The sequence below is a fragment of the Pezoporus wallicus genome, unplaced genomic scaffold, assembly GCF_028554395.1.
Source record: "Pezoporus wallicus isolate ANWC-B61680 ecotype Strahan unplaced genomic scaffold, APGP_CSIRO_Pwel_v1 contig_2384, whole genome shotgun sequence".
Lineage (NCBI taxonomy): Eukaryota > Metazoa > Chordata > Aves > Psittaciformes > Psittacidae > Pezoporus > Pezoporus wallicus.
In genome coordinates this window covers 9081370-9087776 of record NW_026640488.1, presented here as the reverse complement: position 1 = coordinate 9087776, position 6407 = coordinate 9081370, and positions in this window count along the sequence as shown.

Here is a 6407-nt window from a genome sequence, read left to right as displayed (position 1 = left end):
ATTGGGGACATAGGACAACCACAATTATCTATTCAGCATGGTAAGAAAGGAAAAATCTCAACAGGGAAAGTGGTAGGGGCAGCTAACATATTGCTACTTTCAACTGCTTCCCTCAGTCTAGAAGTGTCAATGATGGAAATGCCTAGGCAAATATATACCAGATGACTCGTTGCTAAAGCTGTTAAAAACTGACTGTGCAAGATCAGAGCAGTGACTGTGCAGGACTGGAGAGGTGGCTTGGACTCGGATACACCTTCTAAGTCTGACATGTAGCTAGGTTTTAAATAGTTCTGGATTTATGAAAATACTTCAAATATGGTCTTGGTCAGGTTGTGTTTCACATTTTCTGAAGTGCATAGAATATTAATAGTGCAACTGCTGTGCATGTGCAGGAACTGAATAAGGATTTGCCTGGTTTTTGTTCAGATATCTCATAGAGCAGTGCTTTTCTTAAATTGTCATACTATGTAGTTGAAATCAGCTGTTCCTGATTATGTTTGTTTACATAATATTCAGCTATTGCTAGCATCTGGATTCATCATGGTAACAAGTAGATTTATCCTTTTTCTCTATCACACCATGAGGTGAGGTAGGAAGATACTCTTAGTTCTGTTTTACAGATTAGTCTGATTTTTGTGTGTGTGTGTGTGTGTAGAAAGCCTATGGCAGAGCAAAGGATTGGATGCAAGTCATCCTCCTCATAGGCATGCACTTTGCCCACACTGCTGCTTTCCATTTGGCACCTGGGGAGTGTTACATTTGTCTTGGATGCCAGAAGAACAATGACAATGACAGCACACAAAAGGGCTACATAAATGACAGGGAGGAAACAATGTAGCTACTGCTGCAATTTCAAGTGTTTAATACGTTTTGGTTATAGCTCTGGTCCACATGCAAAAATGCACCCAGAAAAAGCTGTGGGGTTTTTATTACTCTACTTTTAATCAAGAGAAAATGCCATTTGTATTTGTAGCATACACAGCCAAAGCCAGGAGCCAGCAGCAGCACAGCTATTTTTGAGGCAGGTTTTACAGTGTTCCTCCCCTCTCTTAGGATAACTTCATCCTGTATCATTTCATATATTTCAGGAAGCCCAAGGATGCATTCCACAGTGGTTGATTAGTATCAAGCACAAATAAAGATTATATGGTATGGTGGGGAGCTTTGTTTAACGCACAACTATCTGGTCCTGTTAAAACACAAAAACAAAACCAAAACAAAACAAGCTGAAAAACTTTTAACATTATCTGTAAAAACAATGATAAAGGATAAATATCTCTGTGCTCCTTAATGTGATCTTACGGAAACTGGAGAATATGGCTTTCTAGAAAACACTCCTCAAAAGTTACACACTTAACAAGAAGAATTCAGTGAATTTTGAAATTGCAACTATCTTATCAGGAAATGTTTTCTTCTCAAACCACAAATGCAGAGTGAGAGTCTCTTCTGACTAATGTTTATGTTAACATTAGTGATACTGGTTTTGATTTTTCTATTGATACAAGAGTATGAATTGCTAATTTGCATTTCTCTTAATTTCCAGTTACCCTCTGTTCTCATTCTCAAACAGATAGAGAACAAAGCCTCCAGGCAGACAGAACATGTTTTTTCTGGAATATCTGAGTACATCTATTAACAAGGTTTAGAAAGCTTCAGGGCCAGTGTAACAGCCAAGAAAATAAATTAGAAGCAGGATGATATGGTTAAAGTTTCCATAAGACACAAGTCCAGGGGAAGAGAAAAAAACAAAACAAAACCCTAATCACATACAGATAACAGCATCTGATCTTCACAACAGGATTTTGAACTGTTAGATGGTTAACACCCAACTCATGGTGTACATTATGTTACTAACTCAGAATGGAACAGAAAACAGTAAACACAACATGCCAAGTGTAAATTCCCTTAGAGGTAACCAAGAAACAAAAAAAAATGACAAGACATGTCTTCTGTCATCTTTTCTTTTTAAATTTGAGTCTTTCTTGTGGCAGAGAAGTCAGTTTTTTTCATTTTAAGAATGTAGACTTTGCATGACATTAGGCCATTTTTTGTCTTAAAAAAAAAAATAAAAATAAGCAAGTGTAACAATACTCCCATAAAGTGAGAAAGAGAAAGTTTGAATTCTCTTAGTCATCCTCTAAAACCCCTCTAGCAACCCAAGTTTTGGGCTGTGTCTTCTTCAATGAACTATTAGTACCTCCACATACATTTAAAAGAAAACAGATACTTCATTGATCCAGGTGTCACTAGATTATGGGGTGTGGAAATAGCTACTTAATAAAACACTTCAGAAGACCTAGGATAAAGTATCCCAAGCATAATTACATGAGCAGGATCATACTCATATCTGTGAAGTGATTCCTGAGTTACTGTGATTCTACCACTGTTTGTCCTTTGAACTTTGGCCGTGAGATGTTGCCTTCATGCTGGTTGTACACAGCACTGAAGGAAGAAATGAGCCTGCAGCCCATCCCCCTGCAAACGCTGCTTAATTCTGGTCCTAAAAGACACCAAAATTGTACACTGAATGAGTGTTTCTGAAATTTTGCTAACTTTAGTGTATCCAGAGGTGACAGAAGGACAACAGTTCTTTGTTCATGTAGGGGAAGTGAGTGTACCTGGGTCCATGTACAGTGTCATATATTACAGATCATTTTTGCCTGTAATAAATTCTGAGGTTCTCATTGAATTTATTCAAGGAATACAGCATATATTATGTATTCACATGGTTTAGTTATAGACAGTGTCTCATACTCTTCGTTTTCGCAAAACTTTTTCTGTCTTAAATACTTTCCATACTCTAAACAGCAGATTTATTCAGCTTTGGCTTTTTAAAATAAATCAGAGCTGCTTCGACATACAAAAGCCCAAACAACTGTATGTCAGAGACACGTTTGTCAGTTTTGAAGTGGGCAAGAAATTTGCATTCTGGGAAAAAAACATAAATCAGTTTGTTCTCTTAAACCTTTCCCTCCCACCCCCTACATTGGAAAAAGAAAAATTACAAACAGTTTCAAAATACAGATTTAGGAAAATAAACTGTCTAGCTGGGCAAATAAATGTTACTATTTCCTCATCAGTATACATCAGTTTATTGATGTTCTTTACATAAATTTATCAACAGGAATTGCTCTTTTTTGAAGTTTTGTTTTCTCTGTAAGGCTATCATTGTGTAGTCTGATATTTTATAGTTTGGATTTTAGAAAACAACTGTTAAATTAAGTACTTAAGCAAAATTGAGATATACCTACTTGATCATGTTAAAATGTCAAAATAACAGCATTAAGTATTTAGAAAAGCCAGATTTAGTTGTATTCTATTGAATTGGGATTTTTTTTTCTTTTCACGTATTTCATGTAAGTATCAAAACTAATAAACATTAAGGCTGATGACTTGTTCTCTGCCATTGTAAAATCTACCACTCTAATCTCAAAAGCACTATTAAAATGAACAAAGAACAGACTTAAAGGATTTCCTGTGTCTCCCATAGGCACATTATGGTTTCATTTTGCCTTAAAGAGAAATAATATACAAACTTTTATAATCTACATATAATAGTGATTTTAGTTAGATAAAATTTTATGTAAGCTTCTAATATTATTTATCAGATGTTAAAAGTTAAGACTTACCATACAATGTGTGTAATTAAATCATAACCAGATAGCTAGGATTAGTTACAGAAATGAACATGTATGTAAAAAGCTTCAGAGAGATCACATTGCTCCTTCATCAGTTCAGTGCTTTTGCTGTTTTGCAAAAAATTTGCAGTTTTCCTTTCTTACTCATATAAACAAGCTTAGAAAAGAGATGGATTAGAAGATACTTACACAGAATACTTCCATTTCGTACGTGATTTTTTCTTGAGTTAAAAATGAACTTTCTGTATTTGCTTTATAATTTTAAAAGGAAAAAAAATGCAGTTCATTGAAAGACAGTAGAGGCTCTAATTTTCATACGTTGTTCACCTCGTACAGAAAACAAGCAAAAAGCACTTTTCAGATTCCTAGCAATCTAATGCATTATTTTTTAAGCTTAAAAATACTACTTATTGAATATGTGTACATGACAGAAATCAAGCATATTTATGTGAAAGCAGCATGGTCAGGATACCAGTTCTTTTCAGAGAGAATACTAATTTGTAAAAGTTAGCTTTCTTCTTGGCAGCATTGGAGAGGAATGTTGGATTTAATTTAAAATGATTAATGAGATTTTGTCAGACTCCCTGCCTTTACCACCACTGCAGTTTGTCAGCACAACAACCTGGGAAACCCGGACGCCACTCTGTCGCCCAAAACAGCTTTCCAGGAAAAAATAAACCTGAGTAACTAATGCCAGGTACATGTCAATGCTATTGTCTTTCAGCTGTTGAAAGTTTAACTCTGAGTTCAGACATTTACACATTCTGAGGAAGTGAACCTCATTCATTATTTCAATAGTCTGGTTTTGACAGTGAATGCCAGTATAAAATGAACTTTTCAGAGCAGGCATAACCTTTATTATTAGCCTTGTGGAAAATGCTGTCATACATGCAGATGAGAAATTCTTTAAGAGGAAAAAGAATAGCAAAGCTTGTCCAGGTAAGCTTTTTCTGGAGAAAGACCACCTATGCAACCTGTCTCATTTTTGGCTGCATTCCATCAAGAGAATCTCATCGTCCAAGCCCTACACCCATGGGTAGGCTGCCAAGTGGCAGGGAATGCTCTGTTGGACTCGAGGTGAACACGTGTGTGCACACATATGCTAATAGCCAATCCCCAACAAGTTCACAATACTTTTCATATGTAACAGTAACAAGAAAATGAGCAATTCTTTTGAAATGTACGGTAGATACTGAAAATTATTTACGATTTGTCTGTTTCACTTTCCTTGTGGGATTTTGTTCCGTTGGGCTACAGCTTGAGCATTGTGTTCTTCTGACGCATGAAATATACAAAAAATGAAGACTTTCATTTCCAAAGCAGCCTTCCCCTTCCAGGGAAACATACATCTTCCTGGGCTGTGCAGGTCTTTCTGCAGTCACATAACCCTGTATCAAAAAACTGACCTTTCCTTCACTCCTGTAAACCTGTTTACACATAGTTTTATCCACTAAGCAGGCTGAGAATCCTGTGAGGCTTCACAGGGATATACATGGTGAAAAGGACTTTGTACTGGTTTGCTCCACCATGCAAACCAGTCCTCATGGGGCATGATGCCACAGGTATGATTTTGCATGATTTCTGTTATCTTAGCTATTTCTTATATGTGAAAAGTATTGTCACAACTGCTGTTTCCCCATCTTCACTCCATAGTTCAGTCTAATTGCCATAATTACATGTAACACAATTGAATTGAAATATTTTTATAACTGGAGACCTTAAGCTTGCTTGCCTTCTGCAGAAATCACAGAACTGCTTTAGGAGTGCCAGAGAAGTGCATCTCTCAGTGTGCTGCTTGGTGACAATCAAGATCCTCCATTTTTTTCTTATTTCTACTTAGAAATTTATATCAGTAAATGTATTTGTTGCTGTTCCTTTCTGTCTAAAGTCTGACAGTATCTTTTCTGATTTGTACTAGAAAAAGATAGTCTTGTTGGTCTGTTGGGTTTGAGGTTTTTTCCCCCTGGCATAACAGCAAAATTTACAGTAGATACACAATGTTCAGCTAGCACAGTAAAAATGTGGTTTAAAAATACTTTAACTTTTTTCCCCTGTATATAAAGTTTGGATATGTAGTAAAATACTGAAGTAACATTAGTAATCAGCTTTTGTTAAAACTTTTTTCAGCTTTATTGAAAGTAAATCTATCCATATATCATTTCCTTTTCTTGATATTAATTGTTCACAATGTACATTGTGCTGCATAACATACTGAAAATCACAGCATGAAGGCCTAATTTAAAGATTTAAATGGTACATTGTGCTGAATTCCTGTATAAAGTAGAATTTATTTAAAATCATAAAGTCCCTGAAATGTCTTGAGAATTCTTTTGAATAATTTGGTAATATTAAAATAATAAAATTTATGGTCTGGGTATAAAGACGCAAATTAGTAAAAGAGGGAGAAAGCCAAAGGAAGACATTTTCTTTGATAAGACTTTTCATTAAAGTTTTCATTAAAACTAAATTTTTTTTAGTTTCAATGCAGATTGAGACAGAAGGTTTGAAGAGGTGAGATCAGCAGTTTCTGTAAGCAGATACCTGGTCCCAGTCATATCTGTACCTTATCCTCCCTCTTTCCTAAAGCGGTAACAGCCTTCCTACCCTGCCCAGCAAGTCTGCTCCTCAACACAGCTGTCCACAGTGAGGCTGAGCAGTCTTCCTTTGATGCCTACTCTTCTCTTCCCCCCAGTTAGAAAATGGACTGTGTGTAATCTTGTTACTGTTAAAATATAAAGTGTTCTCTGTAATTTCTTAACACTGGTTAAA